At 40.3% G+C, this 22,271-nt stretch overlaps 1 pseudogene; it reads right to left on the bottom strand.

The window, feature by feature from the left end:
* Positions 1-16,620: 16,620 nt before the first annotated feature.
* LOC119366683 lies at positions 16,621-21,040 on the bottom strand (annotated as a pseudogene).
* Between the last annotated feature and the right edge of the window lie 1,231 nt (positions 21,041-22,271).

Raw genomic sequence — 22,271 nt, 5'->3', positions numbered from 1 at the left:
TCACGAACCGGGTCCAATGCCCCCATGGGTGCCGGTTCTGGACTGAACCGGGACTAATGGGCTGACCCGGCCTGGACCTTTGCCCCCTTTTCTACTAGTGACTAATAAATACCCTGCGCGTTGCAGCAGGAAATTGAGAAAAAAATGTCTTGGGCATATAGAAAAGAAAACATATAATGCAACCATGGTTGAAAGTTATATTGGAGCACGATCATTTAGATTAAGCACACAACGTTTCTTCTACAATGGACGCATAACAAAGAAATCTATGTGTCTCATCCATTGAGATTTTGCATGCCACTACTAGGGAAAAGGCTAGCAGTCGTCGGTTTTAGGTGTATTAGTAGCGCGGGGAGGCACGCTACTGATACGACGCTACAGCTAAAGTTTATTAGTAGCGTGTGCCTGCCCGCACTACTGCAATACATGCTTAGCAGTAGCGCTTTTGGTGCATAACGCTACTGGTAGTTACTAGTAGTGCGCCTCTCTATCCGCGCTACTACTATTGTTGGGTATTTTTTTATTTTTGTTTGTATTCATATACCATTATACAAATTTTCATACAATAGCAATTTAGAGATTGTTTTTACATCAGAATGAGTTACTATATCATTGGATGAAAGAACCGTGGATTAGTTTCAAGTGCATGGATCCAAAGTGACCAATGGTCACTTTGGATCCATCCACTTGAAACTAAACCGAGGTTCTTTCATCCAATGACATAATAACTCATCATCATCATCATCATCATCATCATCATCATCATCATCATATCATTAACAACTTATCATCATAATACATCATTGTCATATAACACCTCCTCGTGATCATCATTTTTATCAATGAGGCATCACATAGCAAGTTGGTCAGTAGTCATAATCACAATTCCTCATCATCATCAACTCTAACACATTGTACCACATAATAACACATTGTACCTAGGACCTACTTCTCTCTCATAGGACCTACTACATTCTCTTAGGTAAAATAGCATAAAACAAGATAGGCCCTGACTCTCCATTATGGAGAATGAAGATTATCCTGTCTCCAATTATTTCCTTTCGCACAATTTTGCTTCCAAGAACCTCCCTACGACTAACCATACATTTTTTTTCATTCTTTGATTATCATGTCTTCACTGGTTTTAGAAATCCAATATGGACAGGTGTGATTTGTAGGCCGGATGACCGGGCTGTATGTTCAAAACATCAAGGCGACCATTCTAATACATCAGATGAGGCACACAATCATTGGGGATTTTCTGTCGAAAAACCTAGTAATAACTTCGTAGTTAGCAATGTAGTTCAGTTTTAGAAGAATTTATGCAAAAGATGCATGGATGTCGTAATACTAAAAAATCTTACCATGGCATCTCCATGGATGTTACCGTAGTTCAACACGTGCACTAGTGGCAGGTATTGACCATAATGTGGAGATGTTTGATAATAGATATTGTAATTCTCAAGATCAGTACAAAATGTGACCAGATGATTTTTCTACTGATATGTTAACTCAGATCCATCGGTGTGGTAGGTTCTGTCTACCATCTTTCGCACATTCTTTGAAGAATGAAAATAAGTTGTCAATGGAAATACATGGTCAACTATTTTGAAATAAACAATATAAATTACTTAATAACTATGTGTGACAAACTCACATAGCGGTAGAATTGGAAGCGTATCAACAAGGACCCGAATGTCCAAATTGTCTTCCTCGATGTCAGGATCACCAAGATCCAGGGTGACAAGCATACCCTCTTGAAAATCATACATCTTGCAAAGTGCTTCCCAATCCGGGCAACCAAAATGGGATACGCTCTCAGAATTGTATAGATTTACCTTAAAATCTATACCATGATGGGTCCTTAGGTGAATTTTCTTTGTGTCCATACTCTCATGATCTTCAAAATCCATCCTCTCCAAGACATAGCGTCTTGCATGGCATGGGATAAGCTAGTCGAATTGTAAAAGACAAAAATTACACGTTGAAGTAGTAGAAGTCGAGCTTAATTACAAAAAAAACACTTTGCGTCGTAGCGTACCGTTTCAACATCGAAGGCCTCCTGGAGCTTAATGCTGAAGCGCCGACCTTCTACCAAGTGAGGCCTGTTGCAAAAACCCCGGTTGTCGCCGCACCAGGAGCACTCCGCGAGACTTTCGTCCGACGACATTTCCTATGTTCATAATTCAAAGATTAAACTTCTTAAATTCAATATATGTACTACAAAAACTAAATTAGATCATTATTAATCAGCACGGGTTGACTATCGGTCCGTCGAGTCTTTTTTTGAAAACTCTCAGCTCACGTGGTGTATATATTCGACTGTTGGTGATGGTCGCTCCTCCCTTCGTCTCTAAGTGCATCAAACCAAAATGTCTAGCACACGGGAACGAAGGAGAAGCGACCCCCACGAAAACAGTCGCCATTCTTCTTCTCTCATATATGGTGGACACACTCCCTCACTGATTTTTGACCGTCGGTGATGGTCGTTACTCCTCCTTCCCCTAGTTCTTAACTAAGGTCTAGCACAAGGAGAAGAAGGAGAAACGACCCCCCACGACAACAGTTGGGTTTCTTCCTCTCTCATATATGATGCAGACTTTCTCCCTCACTCATTTTTTGATTGTCATACATGGAGCCTCGATAGACTTAAAGTCCACCCGAAATGCCGTTTAATTATCTTTCTAGAAAATCCAGGCCACTCGATATTTCCTACATATTCTAGCACAAGTTATGCCAAAATTCACGGAAAAATCCGGCATGACCTTTGCTAAAAAAAGAAATATTGAGCGCCTAAAATTTGCCGGTACAGAAATTAATCAACACTCCGGCAAAACATAGGACACTCGGAGGTGTTACCTGCAAACATGGCCACTTGGGCAAGCACATATCCTATTTGCATTCAAACTTGATGGTCATTGCATTCAAACTTGATGGTCTTGCATTTCAATGGTTGAAACTATGAACAAAAACATTTCAAAAAATCTTATAGGACTCATATTGACATGGAGATTTGGCTAGTCTCACCTCAAGGTCGGAGGGGGCCTACAACGGGGATGACGACGGTGACGACATGGAGATTTGGCTGCAAAAACAAAGTAGTATTCAAAATAGTGCTCTCCAATTTGAGCGTTCAAAATAGGAGTAGTTCTCCAATCTGAGCATTCAATAAGAAAAACTAAATCATAAAATAAATTAGTATTCAAATTAGCATGCATTCAATAAGCAAAACTAAATCATCTCTTGCATCTGTACATTGTCGAATATTATCACTAATACATCTCGAATAGTGTCATACATATAACCTCACTAATACAACTAAAACCCTGGCGAACAACGGGTATCAGCCCGGGCGGTGGACACCCAAAGAGAATGAACCATCACAGGATCATAACTCCAGTGAGATCCCTGAAGAACCTGCCAGGTATTGGAGAACCTTCCCTCCTCCAACGCAACCATGTAGCGACGGACGTGCTCGTCCTCCTTGCTGACATGGTGACGTACCACCTACACGGGGTCCTCAATCCTCCGCACCGTCACTGGCCCACGCGACATCCACCAAAGAAGGTTCGGGTCAACGACGGGCTGGCTCCTCACCAAGCTGCGCCCCGGAAGGTAGCACATTGATAACCCACAAGTGTAGGGGATCACAACAGTTTTCGATAAGTAAGAGTGTCGAACCCAACGAGGAGCTAAAGGTAGAATAAATATTCCCTCAAGTTCTATCGACCATCGATACAACTCTACGCAAGCTTGACGTTCGCTTTACCTATAACAAGTATGAAACTAGAAGTACTTTGTAGGTGTGATAGGATAGGTTTGCAAGATAATAAAGAGCACGTAAATAAAAGCTAGGGGCTGTGTAGATAAAGAAGCAATAAAGTAAATATAGCGAGTGTGGAAAAGTGGTGGTAGGAGTTGTGGAATTGTTCCTAAGCAATTGACTATGTTACTAGACCGGTAATCACTATTGCAATTCTATTTGAGGGAGAGGCGTAAGCTAACATACTTTCTCTACTTGGATCATATGCACTTATGATTGGAACTCTAGCAAGCATCTGCAACTAATAAAGATTCATTAAGGTAAAACCCAACCATAGCATTAAAGTATGAAGTCCCCTTTATCCCATACACAAACAACCTACTTACTCGGGTCTGTACTTCTCTCACTCACGCCACCCACCATAAGCAAATCATAAACATATTGCACACCCTACAGCGGGAATCCCTCACGCTTGCGCGACACGGAGGGCACAATAGGACAGCACCAATAATAAAACATGCAACTCAAACCAATCATAGCAATTCATCAATCATCGATAGGAAACCGAAAATCTACTCAGACATCATAGGATGGCAACACATCATTGGATAATAATATGAAGTATAAAGCACCATGTTCAAGTAGAGGGTACAGCGGGTTGCGGGAGAGTGGACCGCTGGATATAGATGGGGGAAGGTGATGGAGATGTTGGTGAAGATGGCGGAGGTGTTGGTGAAGATCGCGGTGATGATGATGGCCCCCGGCAGCGCTCCGGTGCCACCGGAAGCAAGGGGGAGAGAGGCCCCCTTCTTCTTCTTCTTCCTTGACCTCCTCCCTATATGCGAGAAGGGTTTCCCATCTCGTCCTTGGCTCCCATGGCTTGGGAGGGGCGAGAGCCCCTCCGAGATTGGATCTATCTCTCTGTTTCTGCTTCCCTGATTCTACCCCTTCACCGTTTCTTAAATATCCGGAGATCCGTAACTCCGATTGGGGTGAATCTTTCGCCCAGATTTTGCTCATAAAATTAGCTTTCTTGCAGCAAAAGAAGGGCATCAACCGCCTTACGGGTGGCCCACGAGAGTGCCAGGCGCGCCCAGAGGTTGTGGGCGCGCCCCATATCTCTTGGCCACCTCGGACACCGTTTTGCGTTGATTCTTCCTCCGAAAAATCCCAAATATTCCAAAATAATTCTCCGTCCGTTTTTATACCGTTTGGATTCCGTTTGATATTGGTTTTCTGTGAAACATAAAACATGCAACAAACAGGAACTGGCACTGGGCACTGGATCAATTGTTAGTCCCAAAAATAGTATAAAAAGTTGCCAAAAGTATATGAAAGTTGAAGAATATTGGCATGGAACAATAAAAAATTATAGATACGGCGGAGACATATCAGCATCCCCATGCTTAATTCCTGCTCGTCCTCGAGTAGGTAAATGATAAAAAAGATAATTTTTGATGTGGAATGCTACCTAGCATAATCTTGATCAAATATCTAATCATGGCATGAATATTAAGACACGAGTGATTCAAAGAAATAGTCTATCATTTGACATAAAAACGATAATACTTCGAGCGTACCAATAAAGCAATCATGTCTCTTCAAAACAACAAGGTCAAAGCAAGCTTATCCCTACAAAATCATATAGTTTGTCCATGCTTCATTTTTGTCACACAAAAATGCTCCCATCATGCACAACCCCGATGACGAGCCGAGCAATTGGTTCATACTTTTTAACGCGCTTCAGCTTTTTCAACCCTCACGCAATACATGAGCGCAAGCCATGGATATAACACTATAGGTGGAATAGAATAAAATTATGGAGGTTCATATGGAGAAGACAAAAAGGGAGAAAGTCTCACATTGACGCGGCTAATCAACGGGCTATGGAGATGCCCATCAATTGATGTCAATGCGAGGAGTAGGGATTGCCATGCAACGGATGCACTAGAGCTATAAGTGTATGAAAGCTCAAACTGAAAACTAAGCGGGTGTGCATCCAACTTGCTTGCTCATGAAGACCTAGGGCATTTGAGGAAGCCCATCGTTGGAATATACAAGCCAAGTTCTATAATGAAAAATTCCCACTAGTATATGAAAGTGACAACATAAGAGACTCTCTATATGAAGAACATGGTGCTACTTTGAAGCACAAGTGTGGAAAAAGGATAGTAACATTGCCCCTTTTCTTTTTCTTTTTTTTTCTTTTTTTTCTTTTTTTTTCTTTTTGGGTGGGCTACTTTGGCCCCCTTTTTTATTTAGGCTTCTTTAGCCTTTCCTTTTTTTTCTTTTTTTCTTTTTTTTTCTTTTTTATGGGGCAATGCTCTATAATGATGATCATGGCACGTTTATTTACTTACAACTCGATATTACAACTCAATACTAGAAGAAAGATATGACTATATGAATGCTTCCGACGGTGTACCAGGATGTGCAATGATCTAGAATAGCAATGACATCAAAAGACGGACAAGCCATGAAAACATCATGCTAGCTATCTTACGATCATGCAAAGCAATATGACAATAAATGCTCAAGTCATGTATATGATGATGATGAAAGTTGCATGGCAATATATCTCGGAATGGCTATGGAAATGCCATGATAGGTAGGTATTGTGGTTGTTTTGAGGAAGATATAATGAGGCTTATGTGTGATAGAGCGTATCGTATCACCGGGTTTGGATGCACCGGCGAAGTTTGCACCAACTCTCGAGGTGAGAAAGGGCAATGCACGGCAGAAGAGGCTAGTAATGATGGAAAGGTAAAAGTGTGTATAATCCATGGACTCACATTAGTCATAAAGAACTCATATACTTATTGCAAAAGTTTATTAGCCCTCGAAGCAAAGTACTACTATGCATGCCCCTAGGGGGATAGATTGGTTGGAAAAGACCATCGCTCGTCCTCGACTGCCACTCATAAGGAAGACAATCAAAAAAAACACCCCATGCTTCAAATTTGTCACACAACGGTTACCATACGTGCATGCTACGGGACTTGCAAACCTCAACACAAGTGTCTCTACAATCCACAACCACTCACTACCATGACTCTAATATCACCATCTTTATATCGCAAAACTATTGCAAGGAATCAAACATATCATATTCAGCGATCTACAAGTTTATGTAGGATTTTATGACTAACCATGTGATTGACCAATTCTTGTCATCTCTCTAAATAGATATAAGTGAAGCAAGAGAGTTTAATTCTTTCTACTAAAGACATGCCCATGCTCTAACAAATATAAATGAAGCAAAAGAGCATTCTACAAATGGCGGTTTTTCTATGTGAAGAGAAACAGGCAATCCAAACTTCAAACGATATACATGAAGCACATGAAGCATTCTATAAAGCCATACTCAAAAGATTTAAATGAAGTGCAATGAGAATTCTATAAATAAACCAAGGACTATCTCATACCAGCATGGTGCATAAAAGAAAAGTGAAAACTAAATGCAAAAGACGCTCCAAGACTTGCACATAATGCATGAACGAAACGAATCCGAAAACATACCGATACTTATTGAAGAAAGAGGGGATGCCTTCCGGGGCATCCCCAAGCTTAGATGCTTGAGTCTCCTTGAATATTTACTTGGGGTGCCTTGGGCATCCCCAAGCTTGAGCTCTTGCCTCTCTTCCTTTTCCTCATATCGAGACCTCCTCGCTTAGACACTTCATCCACATAAAACTTCAACAGAAAACTCGGTAAGATCCGTTAGTATAATAAAGCAAATCACCACTCTAAGTACTGTTGCAAAACAATTAATATTTTGTTTTCGCATTGTGTCTACTGTAATATAACTTTTTCATGGCTTAATCCACTGATATAAATTGATATATTCATCAAAACAAGCAAACTATGCATCAAAAACAGAATCTGTCAAAAACAGAACAGAATGTAGCAATCTGAACATACACCATACTTCTGGTACCCCAAAAAATCTACCAAAATTAGGAAGCATAAAAAATTTGTACATCAAGATAGTGCAAAAGGAATCAGAACCATTTGACGTTCCAGTTAAAAATTTAAAATCGCGCACTACAGCCAAAGTTTCTGTCCTGCATCGTACAAACCAACAAGCATCGTAAACATCCTAAAGGCAAAACTTGGCAAATTATTTTTATAATACAATGGAATTGTACAAGGGGATAATTATTTTTGATGAAAATTTTCTGTAATCAAGATTCACAAAGTTTCCGTGAGCATGAACAAAGTTCAAGGAGCTCTCCCACTTCAACAATGCTTGTCTCTCTCACTTTCACTTTCCTTTTTGAAAAGTTTTTAGGTTCCCCTCTTTATTTTTTTTGTTTTTAAACTATATAAAAGCACTCAACATAAATAAATGACTCTCTAAAACTTCCGGGTTGTCTCCCTGGTAGCGCTTTCTTTAAAGCCATTAAGCTAGGCATATAGTGCTCAAGTAATGAATCCACCCGGATCCCAAGGTATATCAAAGCCAATTTTAATTAACGATGATTTGTAATTTAGTAGTGAGCACAAAGTAACATATATAAAGCAACAACAAAGTCTAACTCTCTTCCTATGCATCGGCATGTCATAAAAGAACAATTCATGCACACCAAGTAAAGGCCAATGCATAGTATAAGCAGTTTCTTGCAATTCTATCGTGTTGGAAACATAAAGAGGCGGAGATGTAGTTCCTCTCTCATAATAATTGCAAGTAGGAGCAGCAAGCACATGCATATTACATTCATCAAAATTATCATGTGCAATGGTAAAAGGCAACCCATCAATATAATCCTTAGCAAGCCCAAACTTTCCCGATATAGTGTAGTTGGGAGAATTCAAAAAGATAATAGGACTATCATGCGTGGGTGCAATAGCAAAAATTTCATGTTTAACATAAGGAACTATAGCAAGTTCATCTCCATAAGCATAATTCATATTGGCATCTTGGCCACAAGCATAGCAAGCATCATCAAAAAGGGATATTTCAAGAGAATCAACGGGATCATAGAAATCATCATAGAAATCATCCTTCGGTAAGCACGAAGGGGAATTAAACAATGTATGAGTTGAAGAGTTACTCTCATAGAAGGTGGGCAAGGGTGATCAATCCGCTCTTCCTCCTTTTGGTCTTCGCTCTCCTCATCATCTTTTTAATCCAATGAGCTCATAGTTTCATCACTTTCTTCTTCCATAGCTTCCTACAAAATATTAGTCATTTCTTGGACAGCCGGGTAGGCCTCAATATATAGTTTAACATAGGCATTAGAAGCATAATTATCATAGCAATATTCAAGTATGGAAAAAAATTCAGATTTGTAGAGAGTAGCATCATACTTTTCAATCAAAGAAGCAATTTCATAAGCACCCTTAAAAGCAACAAATTCTTCAATTTGTTGAACATCATAGTAATTATAAACACCCTTAGCATATGAAGATACGATTCCATTATCACTAAACAAGCATTGGTAGGGAAGGTGTTTCTTAGGGTTTTCAGAACAACAAGTAACATCATATACTTCACATAAAGTCCAAGCATAGAATTGCAAACGTTGAATTTGATCCCATAATAGATTCTCTTTTTCAGATATACGGCGTCGCACATAACAAGCATGCTCATCTAAATATTTGCCCTCAACTAAGCTAGTTGGGGTTTCAGCACGAGCACAAAGGGGTCGAAGATGATCCAAGTAAAAAGCTTCAGGAGTGTGATAGATTTTGAGTGCTTTTTCAACCATTAGTGTAGTACGTACAACTAATTTTTTTGGTATTTTGCGTTTTCTACCCATAACTAAAGATAGAAAAAACTAAGAACATCAAATAAAAATTACTTAGTGATAAAGCAAACAAGCACACACGAGAATATTCACCCCAGGCTATGACTCCCCAGCAACGGCGCCAGAAAAAGGTCTTGATAACCCACAAGTGTAGGGGATCACAGTTTTCGATAAGTAAGAGTGTCGGACCCAACGAGGAGCTAAAGGTAGAATAAATATTCCCTCAAGTTCTATCGACCACCGATACAACTCTACGCACGCTTGACGTTCTCTTTACCTAGAAAAAGTATGAAACTAGAAATTCTTTGTAGGTGTGATAGGATAGGTTTGCAAGATAATAAAGAGCACGTAAATAAAATCTAGGGGCTGTGTAGATAAAGAAGCAATAAAGTAAATATAGCAAGTGTGGAAAAGTGGTGGTAGGAGTTGTGGAATTGTCCCTAAGCAATTTACTATGTTACTAGACCGGTAATCACTATTGCAATTCTATTTGAGGGAGAGGCGTAAGCTAACATACTTTCTCTACTTGGATCATATGCACTTATGATTGGAACTCTAGCAAGCATCTGCAACTACTAAAGATTCATTAAGGTAAAACCCTACCATAGCATTAAAGTATCAAGTCGCGTTTATCCCATACGCAAACAATCTACTTACTCGGGTCTGTGCTTTTGTCACTCACGCCACCCACCATAAGCAAATCATAAACATATTGCAAACCCTACAGCGGGAATCCCTCACGCTTGCGCGACACGCAGGGCACAATAGGACAGCACCAATAATAAAACATGCAACTCAAACCAATCATAGCAATTCATCAATCACTGATAGGACAACGAAAATCTACTCAGACATCATAGGATGGCAACACATCATTGGATAATAATATGAAGCATAAAGCACCATGTTCAAGTAGAGGGTACATCGGGTTGCGGGAGAGTGGACCGCTGGATATAGATGGGGGAAGGTGATGGAGATGTTGGTGAAGATGGCGGAGGTGTTGGTGAAGATCGCGGTGATGATGATGGCCCCCGGCAGCGCTCCGGTGCCACCGGAAGCAAGGGGGAGAGAGGCCCCCTTCTTCTTCTTCTTCCTTGACCTCCTCCCTAGATGCGAGAAGGGTTTCCCCTCTGGTCCTTGGCTCCCATGGCTGGGAGGGGCGAGAGCCCCTCCGAGATTGGATCTATCTCTCTGTTTCTGCGTTCCCTGATTCTACCCCTTCACTGTTTCTTAAATTTCTGGAGATCCGTAACTCCGATTGGGGTGAATCTTTCGCCCAGATATTTCTCATAAAATTAGCTCTCTTGCAGCAAAATAAGGGCATCAACCACCTTACGGGTGGCCCACGAGAGTGCCAGGCACGCCCAGGGGGTGTGGGCGCGCCCCCTGTCTCGTGGCCACCTCGGACACCGTTTCGCGTTGATTCTTCCTCCGGAAAATCCCAAATATTCCAAAATAATTCTCCGTCCATTTTTATACCGTTTGGATTCCGTTTGATATTGGTTTTCTGCGGAACATAAAACATGCAACAAACAGAAACTGGCACTAGGCACTGGATCAATATGTTAGTCCCAAAAATAGTATAAAAAGTTGCCAAAAGTATATGAAAGTTGAAGAATATTGGCATGGAACAATCAAAATTATAAATACGACGGAGGCGTATCGCACATCCCAGTGCCAACCCGGCGGAGCCCAGTCCCGAACATGGCCCCTCTGATCAAGCAGGCCTCCTCAGCCTAGTCGACGACGAGGATGCCGGATAGGCATCGTCGACGCCGACGCGGGAATAATTGCTTTAACTAAAAAAGTAAACTAGTTCTATTAATTTCATACTAGAAAGAAAATAGTTGTATTAATTCAACTAGTTCAGTTAAGCACTTACTATAAATAAAAATAAACTAGTTCTTACTAAAAATAAACTAGTTCAACTAGTTCTATCAATTTCCTTACTAAAAATAAACTAGTTCTATTAATTTTCTTACTAATTCTATTAAACACTTACTAAAAAACAATAAAAAACTAGTTAGATGAACTCTAAAATTTAACACTAACTAATTTGATGAACTCTAAAATTTTATGAAGCCTAACTAATTTGATGGACTCTAAAATTTAACCCTAACTAATTTGATGAACTCTAAAATTTAATCCTAACTAATTTGATGAACTCTAAAACTAATTCTATTTAACAAGTACTGTCCTAATTAGTATCTAATTTGATGAATCCTAACTAATTAGATGAACTCTAAAATTTAACCCTAAGAACCCTAGCTAGGCAGAGGTAGGGGAGGAGGAGGAGGAGGAGGGCGTGCTCACCTCGGGCGTCGGTGGAGTTAGGGAGAGGGGCACGCGGCGTCGAGGTCGGGGACGGGGTCGGGGCGGCGGGCGCACGGCGGAGGGCGGCGATGTAGGGGGGCGTCGAGGTCGGGGTCGGGGGCGGCATCGAGGTCGGGGTCGGGGGCGGCGTCAACGGCGTGCGGAGGGCGATGGGAGAGCGCACGGCGGCTGGGCGGCGACAGCAGACGCGCGCGTTGCATTTTGGGGAAGTGGCCGTCAGAAAGAAGAACCACGCGGGGTTACGTCAAAAGTAGGAGTAGCGCATTCCAGGGTAAGCGCTACTGCTACATTAGTTATAGCTAAGTTAGCTGTAGCGCCAGATAGAAACAAGCGCTACTGCTAACTTAGCTATAGCGCCTGTCCAGAAAGCCCGCTGCTGCTAGGCATTTTTCCTTTATTTTTATTTTTCATTTATTTTCATTCACATTTTCTTTTTTTCTTCCCCTTTTTTCCATTTCTTTCATTTTCATTTACTTTTCTATATGTTTTCCATTTTATTTTACTTTCCTTAGCAGTAGCGTTTTCTGCGCAAAACACGCTGCTACAACAATCTTAGCAGCAACGCGCTTTCCGTAGTCATGCTACTACTATTGGTAGCTTAGCAAAAACAGTAAGGGGAATTGTCGTAGTAGCGCTTCTACCGTTAGACGCGCTACTGCTACGAACTTAGCTGCATCGCGTTTAGATTACATGCGCTAGTGGTAAACTGTAGTAGCGCTTTAGCCCGTGCTATTGGTAAGTTTATGTGTATAAGATTTTCCCTAGTAGTGTGCGTTGGCAGTGAAATATTGTTCCTGAGTTAAGAACCTTTTTATGCCACATTTCCCCCATTTTCTCCGGTCAGTATAAATGTCATAGAAAAATCTTGAAAATAACAAAATAGCTAGACCTAGTCATGCTAACCTCAACCTGTAGGTGCTCCTAAAATGAGAGATACAATTGGTAGGATGGATACTTGAATGCCACAGATACATTATCTAAAGCATTCAAGCAAGAATCGGTAACCAGATTCCACTGTGGTGAATATGAGAGGGAGGTTGTCAAAGTTTGATATATCAAGCAAAAATTAGAAAATAACCAGCATAGTATTTGTAAAACGCTTCCTCATATTTCTTTCGGCTGCTGCTATTGTCTCCTTTAGTTTTTGTTATGGTTGTTGCATATATCTACAACAACAACAACAACAACAACAACAACAACAACAACAACAACAACAACAACAACAACAACAACAACAACAACAAAGCCTTTAGTCTCAAACAAATTGGGGTAGGCTAGAGGTGAAACCCATAATATCTCGTGACCAACTCATGGCTCTCGCACCTGGATAGCAAGCTTCCACGCACCCCTGTGCATAGCTAGTTCTTTGGTGGTACTCCAATCCTTTAGGTCTCTCTTAATGGACTCTTCCCATGTCAAATTCGGTCTATCCCGGCCTTTCTTGACATTTTCCGCACGCTTTAGCCGTCCGTTATGCATTGGAGCTTCTGGAGGCTTGCACTGAATATGCCCAAACCATCTCAGACGATGTTGGACAAGGTTCTCTTCAATTGGTGCTACCCAAACTCCATCTCATATATCATCATTTCAGACTCGATCCTTCCTCGCGTGGCCACACATCCATCTCAACATACGCATCTCCGCCACACCTAACTGTTGACCATGTTGCCTTTTAGTCGGCCAACACTCAGCACCATACAACTTTGCTGGTCGAACCGCCGTCCTGTAGAACTTGCCTTTTAGCTTTTGTGGCACTCTCTTGTCACAGAGAATGCCAGAAGCTCGGCGCCACTTCATCCATCCGGCTTTGATTCAATGGTTCACATTTTGATCAATACCCCCATCCTCCTGCAACATTGACCCCAAATATCCAAGGTGTCTTTCTGAGGTACCACTTGCCCATCAAGGCTAACCTCCTCCTCCTCACACCTAGTAGTAATGAAACCACACATCATGTATTCGTTCTGTTCTACTAAGCCTAAACCCTTTCGATTCCAAGGTTTGTCTCCATAACTCTAACTTTGTTGCATATATCTGTTTGGAAAAAAAATGATGAAACAACATTAATACTGCTAAAACCCATAGAAAATACTTGAGTAAACTAAACCATTCCATAAATCTGATTGAGCCTTTCATTGTCTAGTTAACATAAAGTTATCGGATAGACATAGAGTGGATCTGATTGAATCATTAATTTGCCTCATCATTAGAAATTTACTCGATAGATATAGAGCGAGTTAATCTTAACACAGAAGGCACCAAATATTCTTACCTTCTCATACGTCTTTAATTTGGTACTCCATCTGTACGTAAATTCTTGTCCTAGAGATGGTTGTATCTAGACTTATTTTAGTTATAGATACATCAATTTTATCCATTTCTAAGACAAGTATTTCCGGACGGAGGAAGTAGATAGTAGAAATATTTCATCTAGCATCTTTGAAGCAACCTAGGTATCTTGAATCAACAATGGTCATAAATTTGTAGTTATGAAGAATAATGATCACTTGCTAAATAGATGAAATCAAAATATGCATGTATAGTCATACTTACGTGAGTGCAGGTATTCTCAGATACCGAATAAGACTGTTTGATGCCCTTGCTCAGGTGACATTCATACATAGCATGTTCTGGGATTGGACAAACTGAGGCCGTGGAGGGAGAAAGAAGTGGTGTGTGTGTGGCCTCCAACTTTGATGATGACTTTGTCTCTTGACGAATCAGTGACATGGATACAAATCATCAGGTGTTAAAATTGAAAATAAAGAAAGGAAATATGTAGAATCATGTATAGCTTGTACCTTCTATTGATGTGGAGGTCGTTAGGCACCCACTGATGCATACGGAGATTGTATTGAAAAGTTTCTTGTTCATATTTTTCTAACCCAGTGTCAGTTCCCCTCCACAGAAGTTTTCGACACAACCGGCCATATGCACGCCAAAGCCAGCCGTCCAGCCGGCTGCATCCGGATGGACGTCGGTGCACATGTGTTTGAGACGACGATCTATACGCTCATGGCACGGGCATGTCAAGTACCACATCCTGGATAAGCTGATATTCTGCATGGCGCGCTACCACGGTGTCCTCGGCTGCATTCACATGGCTTGCGTCAGCAAGCTCGACATGAACAGGATCCGCCTGGTCATGTCGGTGCTGAAAGGGCGGGTACCGGCAGACCTCCTGGCCCTTGATGCCGTGCTCGACGGATGGTGCCGCGTCATGCATGGCCACGTAGCCACCGTTGAAGTGTACAAATGGATAATCAAGGAGCACCGGCAGGTCCGCCTAGCACATTTGCGATGTGATCTGCGATGGGGAGATTGAGCATACATCTAGCACCTTCTTGGGCTTTTGCTTGCTAATGGAACGCGCAGAATTAGGAATGATAAATGCTGCTATTTCATGTGTATTTCCGGATGCTGTTTCAAGGAGATGAATGCGTGCGTGGATCGTGCTGTGGCAAGATTCAAACCAAAGCAGGAGTAAGGTGTTACCTCTTTGGCAACTTTCAAACCAAAGCAGGAGTAGGGTGTTACCTTTACCACGAGGGTCTGAACCTGGGTAAACGTTGTGTATGTGATCCCCTCTTGTACTTCTCGTCTTGTGTATCACCCTATCGGGATTACTAATCCGGTTTTCAGTATGGTCATTAACAATAAATTTTCCAATATATCAACAGAATTTCTCTCTGCTAACAAGCCACCTACAGGCTACAAAACTGGAACAACTGAATTACTACTAATTGAAGAAGCTTACATAGGTAACATTGAATGAGCTAGGTACTGTTAATGATGTGATCATAATCTTGTTCTTTAACATATTAATATTCAAGTTCTTTTTGCGGGGTGATTAATATTCAAGTTATGTGCATACTAATTGTCTAATTTATCTGATCTAGTTCTGATCGTGTTTTGGCAGCCAAGACAGGTATATATAGGGGAAGCACACATGTTCCAGATGACCCAAACTTGCACATACATGTTCCCGGTGAAATAAAGCAAACTCCAAGCTAAACTTTTACATGGCCTATATCGTGGCGTTGCACAGGATGTAAACAAACTTGCACCGAAATAAGTAATGCACTATCTATTCATCTGACAAACTATTGCCACCAAGAATCTCTTAGTTTTCTAATCGTTATGTTAAAATCAAACTGTATGGAATCCTGCATCTCTCTTTGTCACCACCGGATCGAAAAAGATGGTGAAATGATTAAAATAATACTCGAATTGATGGAATAGATTTTTTTTGCGGGTCATGGAATAGTTGCTTTCCCTGCCTGGGAAATATTCAATTTCGCTTATAAGCTAATATTCTTGTTGGATTAGTTGAACTTTACAAGCCTTCTATGTTTTTTCCAACAAAATTATGTGGCAGATAATAGCATCTCAATAATTAAACAAGCCCACAAGATATTGATAAAAATCACTTGATTTTATGGAATAGTTGATTTCCCTACCTGGGACATTCAATTTCTCTTCTGTATCAATATTTTATGTAAGAGGGCTAGCGAGGAGACAATTGGTCGAATCGCTTGTTGTATTGCTGAGCCTCACGGGCTAGTATATAACAATAAATAGATTACAAGACTTAAAGGGTAGGAAGCCTCTACTAGAGATAAGTTAGGAAGAGTATATCAGAAATTACATGGTTTTTCAAAAGAAATATGTCGGCAGATAATAGCATCTCAATAATTAAACGAGCCCGCAAGATTATTTGTATATAGGAAATATATATGTCGGCAGATAATGGTGTTACAGTAATCATGCACGTCACACGGTGGACACTGGCACGACACAGAGTGGCGTAGCAAGATTCAGCACAGTGCCATAGCGGTCGTTGAGATCAATATCCTCGAATGCCATGCCATCAGGTAGTCTCCATTCTGTTTTGTGCACAAGTGAGGCTAGTAGCAGAGGCACTGCAGGGCATAGTCCATTCCAGGGCACACCCTCCGGCGGGCTCCGAATGACCTATAGGTATAGTCGTCCTTGACCTGAAAGTGCACGGCATCGCCTGCACCTGCAGCCAAGAACCTTTCAGGCATGAACTTGTCAGATTGAGGCCATACAGTAGGGTCCCTTCCGATTGCCCACAAGTTGACCACGACGCCCATTCCGATTGGGACAGGGAAGCCACCTAGTGACACTCCATCGACGGCCACCTCCCTTGGTATCAATGGTACTGCTGGGTGCAGCCGCAGCGTCTCCTTCACCACGGCATGGAGATAGGGAAGGTTGTCGAGGTCGCTCTCCTTCACGAAGTCACTGGACCCAACTACAAGGCACGCTCCGAGCTCATTGCGCACCTTCTTCATCTTCTCTGGGTGGCGCAGTAGCTGCGCCATAGCCCACTGCACGGTCACCGTGCTCGTGTCACTTGCGGCGATGAACATATCCTGTACAGAAATAAAACAATGAACATTCCACATACACACAATATTTGCAAGCAAAACAAGTACTCAATGAACATACGTACAGTTAGGAACGTGATGATTTCTTGGCGCGTGAGCTTGGACATGGCTTGGCGCGCGAGGAGAATGTCCAACACGTCATTGGTGTTCTCATTGCCAATGCCAGTTCTAGCTAACCGGCACTGAACAATCTCTTGGTCAAAGAAGTTGAACAGTTTGGCGAGATGTATAGAGATGCGGCGGCGAGAGCCGAGGAGGTGGTAAATTGGTGAGAGGAATGGAAAGGCGCTGAACAATCTCCTTAGGTATTCCACCTTAAAAGTATAATTAACAAGCATGGTGGAGATTTCAGCTTCCGGTATCTTTCTTTTATTGGTAACAATATCTTTCATATACTTAGCATAAGGCTTCATTTTAAGCATATCAGTAAAACGCATACGCAAAAGATAGGTCTAATCATTTCAGCAAAGCGCTCAAAATCCTCATCATCCTTCTTCTTGGACGGTTTAGGAGGAAAAGACATGGGTTTCTGAACCCATGGTTGTCTTTTTTTACCGTGCTTCCTAGCAACGAAGTCTCTCTTATCATAACGTTGATTCTTTGATTGTGGGTTATCAAGATCAATAGCAGGTTCAATTTCTACATCATTATTATTGCTAGGTTGAGCATCAACATGAACATCACCATTAACATTATCATTAGGTTCATGTTCATTACCAGATTGTCTTTCAACATCAGAAATAGAAATATCATTAGGATTCTCAGGTGTGTCAACAACAGGTTCACAAGAAACATACAAAGTACTACCATTTTTCTTCTTCTTTTTAGAAGGACTAGGTGCATGGACATTATTTCTCTGAGAATCTTGCTCAATTCTCTTAGGGTGGCCCTCAGGATACAAAGGTTCCTGAGTCATTCTACCACCTCTAGTCACAACTCTAACAACATTATCATTTTTCTTATCATTTAATTCATTGAACAAATATTTTTGAGCCTTAAGCACTTGTTCTACTTGAGTGATAACCATAGAAGCATGTTTATTAATAAGTTTAAGTTCACCTTTAACTCTAGACATATAATCACTCAAGTGTTCAATCATGTAAGCATTGCGGTTCAATTATCTACCAACATAAGAATTGAAGTTTTCTTGTTTAACAATAAAATTATCAAACTCATCCAAGCATTGACTAGCAGACTTATAACAAGGAATATCACCTTCATCAAATCTATAGAGAGAATTTACCTTTACTACCTGTGTCGGGTTATCAAGACCATGTATTTCTTCAATAGGCGGTAAATTCTTAACATCTTCAGCTTTAATGCCCTTTTCTTTCATAGATTAGTTTGCCTCTTGCATATCTTCAGGACTGAGAAATAGAACACCCCTTTTCTTCGGAGTTGGCTTAGCAGTTGGTTCAGGAAGTGTCCAATTGTTTTCATTGGTCAACATATTATTCAATAACAATTTAGCTTGATCAATAGTTCTTTCCCTGAAAACACAACCATCACAACTATCCAGGTGGCCTCTGGAAGCATCGGTTAGTCCATTATAAAAGATATCAAGTATTTCATCTTTCTTGAGAGGATGATCAGGCAAAGCATTAAGTAATCGGAGAAGCCTCCCCCAAGCTTGTGGGAGGCTCTCTTCTTCAATTGCACAAAATTATATATTTCCATTAAAGCAGCTTGTTTCTTATGAGCGGGGAAATATTTAGCAGAGAAGTAATACATCATATCCTGGGGACTACGCACACAACCAGGATCAAGAGAATTAAACCAAGTTTTAGCATCACCCTTTAATGAGAACAGAAATAATGTAAGGATATAATAGTAATGAGTTCTCTCATCATTACTGAACAGGGTGGCTATATCATTTAACTTAGTAAGATGTGCCACAACAGTTTCAGATTCATAGTCATAAAAAGGATCAGATTCAACCAAAGTAATTATCTCAGGGTCGACAGAGAAATCATAATCCTTATCATTAATAAAGATAGGTGAAGTAGCAAAAGCAGGGTCATGTTTTATTCTTGCATTCAGAAACTTTTCTTTTAGATTGACTAATAATTTCTTAAGACCAGATCTATCATTGCAAGCAAGAAAATCTCTAGCAGTTTCTTCATCCATAACATAACCCTCAGGAACAACAGGCAATTCATATCTAGGGGGATAATCTTCATCATCACTTTCATCAATATTATCAGTTTCAATAATTTCATTCTCTCTAGCCCTAGCAAGTTGTTCATCAAGAAATTCACCCAATGGCACAATATTATCAAACATCGATATAGTTTCATCATAAGTATCACGCATAGCAGAAGTGGCATCATCAATAACATGCGACATATCAGAATTAATAGCAGAAGCATGTTTATGTGTCGCAAGTTTACTCAAAACAGATGGTGAATCAAGTGCAGAGCTAGATGGCAGTTCCTTACCTCCCCTCGTAGTTGAGGGAAAAATCTTAGTTCTTTCATCTTTCAAGTTCCTCATAGTGATCAGAAGATATAAATCCCAAGTGACTCAAAGAATAGAGCTATGCTCCGCGGCAACGGCACCAGAAAATAGTCTTGATAACCCACAAGTATGGGGGATCGCAACCGTTTTTGAGGGTAGAGTATTGAACGCAAATTTATTGATTCAATACAAGGGGAGCCAAAGAATATTCTCAAGTATTAGCAATTGAGTTGCCAATTCAACCACACTTGGAAAACTTAATATCTACAGCAAAGTATTTACACTAGTGCAGAACCGGGCAATAGCATCGGTTCGTATGTCCCTTTAGTGCCGGTTCCGTAACCGGCACTAAAGTGTGGGCACTAAAGCCCCCCCCCCTTTAGTACCGGTTCAGCACGAACCGGTGCTAAAGGGAAACCACGTGGCACGAGCCAGCTTCGGCGGCCGGGAGCCCTTTAGTACCGGTTGGTAACACCAACCGGTACTAAATGTTTGTGGGTTTTTGTTTTAGTTTTTATTTTTCAATTAAATTTGTGTTATCAATTTAATTTAGGATTGTTTTACATTATAATGAGTTGTAGTCGTCATCATCATCATCATCATCATCGCATATTAATAAATAAATAAAGTTTAGCGCGCTAAAAATCATCGTAGTCGTTATTAATTACCACTATTTAATCATCATAGTCATTACCGCTAGCTATCTAATCATCACCAACACTGGCTAGCTTAAAGAAGAAACATTCACTTTGTAACAGAAGCAAATATATCATCGAGTTCAACATAATCATCACTACCAACATCGAAGTTCAGGACAATACGGACATGCATGAGATGACAAATACTAATTAAGAGCATGAACTAGCTACTCCTGCTGCTCCCTCTCAGGTAGAATAGCATAGAACATGTATAGCTCTCCTGATTCATCATACTGGAGCATGCAGATGAATCTGTCTCCTAATCTGGGTTGCGCTTCTCCTTGCTGCCCCCTAGTACTTCTCTGCGATCGTTAACAATTTTGCTCCAATCTTTCACTATTAAGCATTCTTCGCTTTCAGAAAACCTGAATGCACTCATGTGCAATGTAGGAAATCTTGGTCGTAAGCTAACCATTGACATGCGACCTTTTGTCTCGATTCACTGAGGCACAACTGTCATCGGAAGTCCCTGTTGAAGAACATCGTATAGTAATTAATATACTAAGCAATGAAAGTTTAGCTTCAAAAATAATGTATGCAAAAGATGCACTAATTAAGGACAAATAGTTAAAATCTTACCATCTTTCGATTATAGATGTGACCGTAGTTCAATACAATCACCATTGATCGCACGTTTTGAGTACTAACATTTCTAAGCCATGAAACATAATGACTTATCTCCTCGCAGTTTAGTTGAGCCCCGGGGAAGTAGTAGGTCCTGTCTACCAAGCACCGGACATGTGTGCTTGAACCGAAATAAGCTGACAATACAAATTAGTTGTCAACTATTTTTGAATAAACTGTATCAAAGACATAAACTATATCAAAGACATAAACATATGCATGCATGCTGGTTGAGAAAAACTCACATAATGGTAGAACTGGAGGCGTTTGCACATCGACCCAGATGTCTATATTACCTTCAATATCATCTTCCGGACGAATATCAAAGGTGATAACCATATCAGGCTCAAATGCATAAGCCTTGCATAGTGCTTGCCAAGTTTTGCATTCAAAATGGGTGTATGTGTCTCCATTATATAATTTGACATTGAAAGTATACCCATGCTCCGTCTTCAAGTAAACTCTCTTTACCTCCATATCATCTATAGCACTAAAACCTATCTTATCCAAGACAAAAATTCTTGCATGACAGGGGATGCGCTAGTAGAATAGTGAAAATTTAAAATTATAAGTTGAAGCAAATGAAGCATAAGTCATGCTTTAAAATTATAAGTTGAAGCAAATGAAGCATAAGTTTTGCATTCAAATAATAATTGCCGTTGTGACTTACTGTATCCACTTCGAATGTCTCATTCAGCTTGATGTTGAAGCGCCTACCATCAACAAGGAAATTTCTGTCGCACAGGCCGCGCTGGTCTTCACAGTGTTCGCACATAATGAAATCTTTTTCGTCGTCAGATAATATTTCCTATATGTTCATATAGGTGAAACATTAAACAATTATTACTATCTAACATTAATTAATATCTAGCCAATTCAAATATATATCTAACTATATTCATCTAACATTCGACATTAATCTAACATTTATATAAACTCAAAATATATAAAAACATTAAATAAACAGAAAAACTCATTAACAAATAATATTTTAATTAGATCATCAAATCTCAGATACGGCAATTTTCTTATTAAAAATAAACTAGTTATATTAATTATTCAACTAGTTCAAATCTCAAATACCTAAATAAACTAGTTCGACAATTTTCTTACTAAAAATAAACTAGTTATATTAATTATTCAACTAGTTCAAATCTCACATACCTAGCTAATTAATATCTAATTAAATTTTCTAAAAAACAGAAAACAGAAAATAAGTAAAAAAATGTGT

The sequence above is a fragment of the Triticum dicoccoides genome, chromosome 2B (assembly GCF_002162155.2).
Source record: "Triticum dicoccoides isolate Atlit2015 ecotype Zavitan chromosome 2B, WEW_v2.0, whole genome shotgun sequence".
Classification (NCBI taxonomy): Eukaryota; Viridiplantae; Streptophyta; class Magnoliopsida; order Poales; family Poaceae; genus Triticum; species Triticum dicoccoides.
Note: the sequence above shows the minus strand (reverse complement) of the source record. Positions and strands in the feature narration are given on the sequence as shown.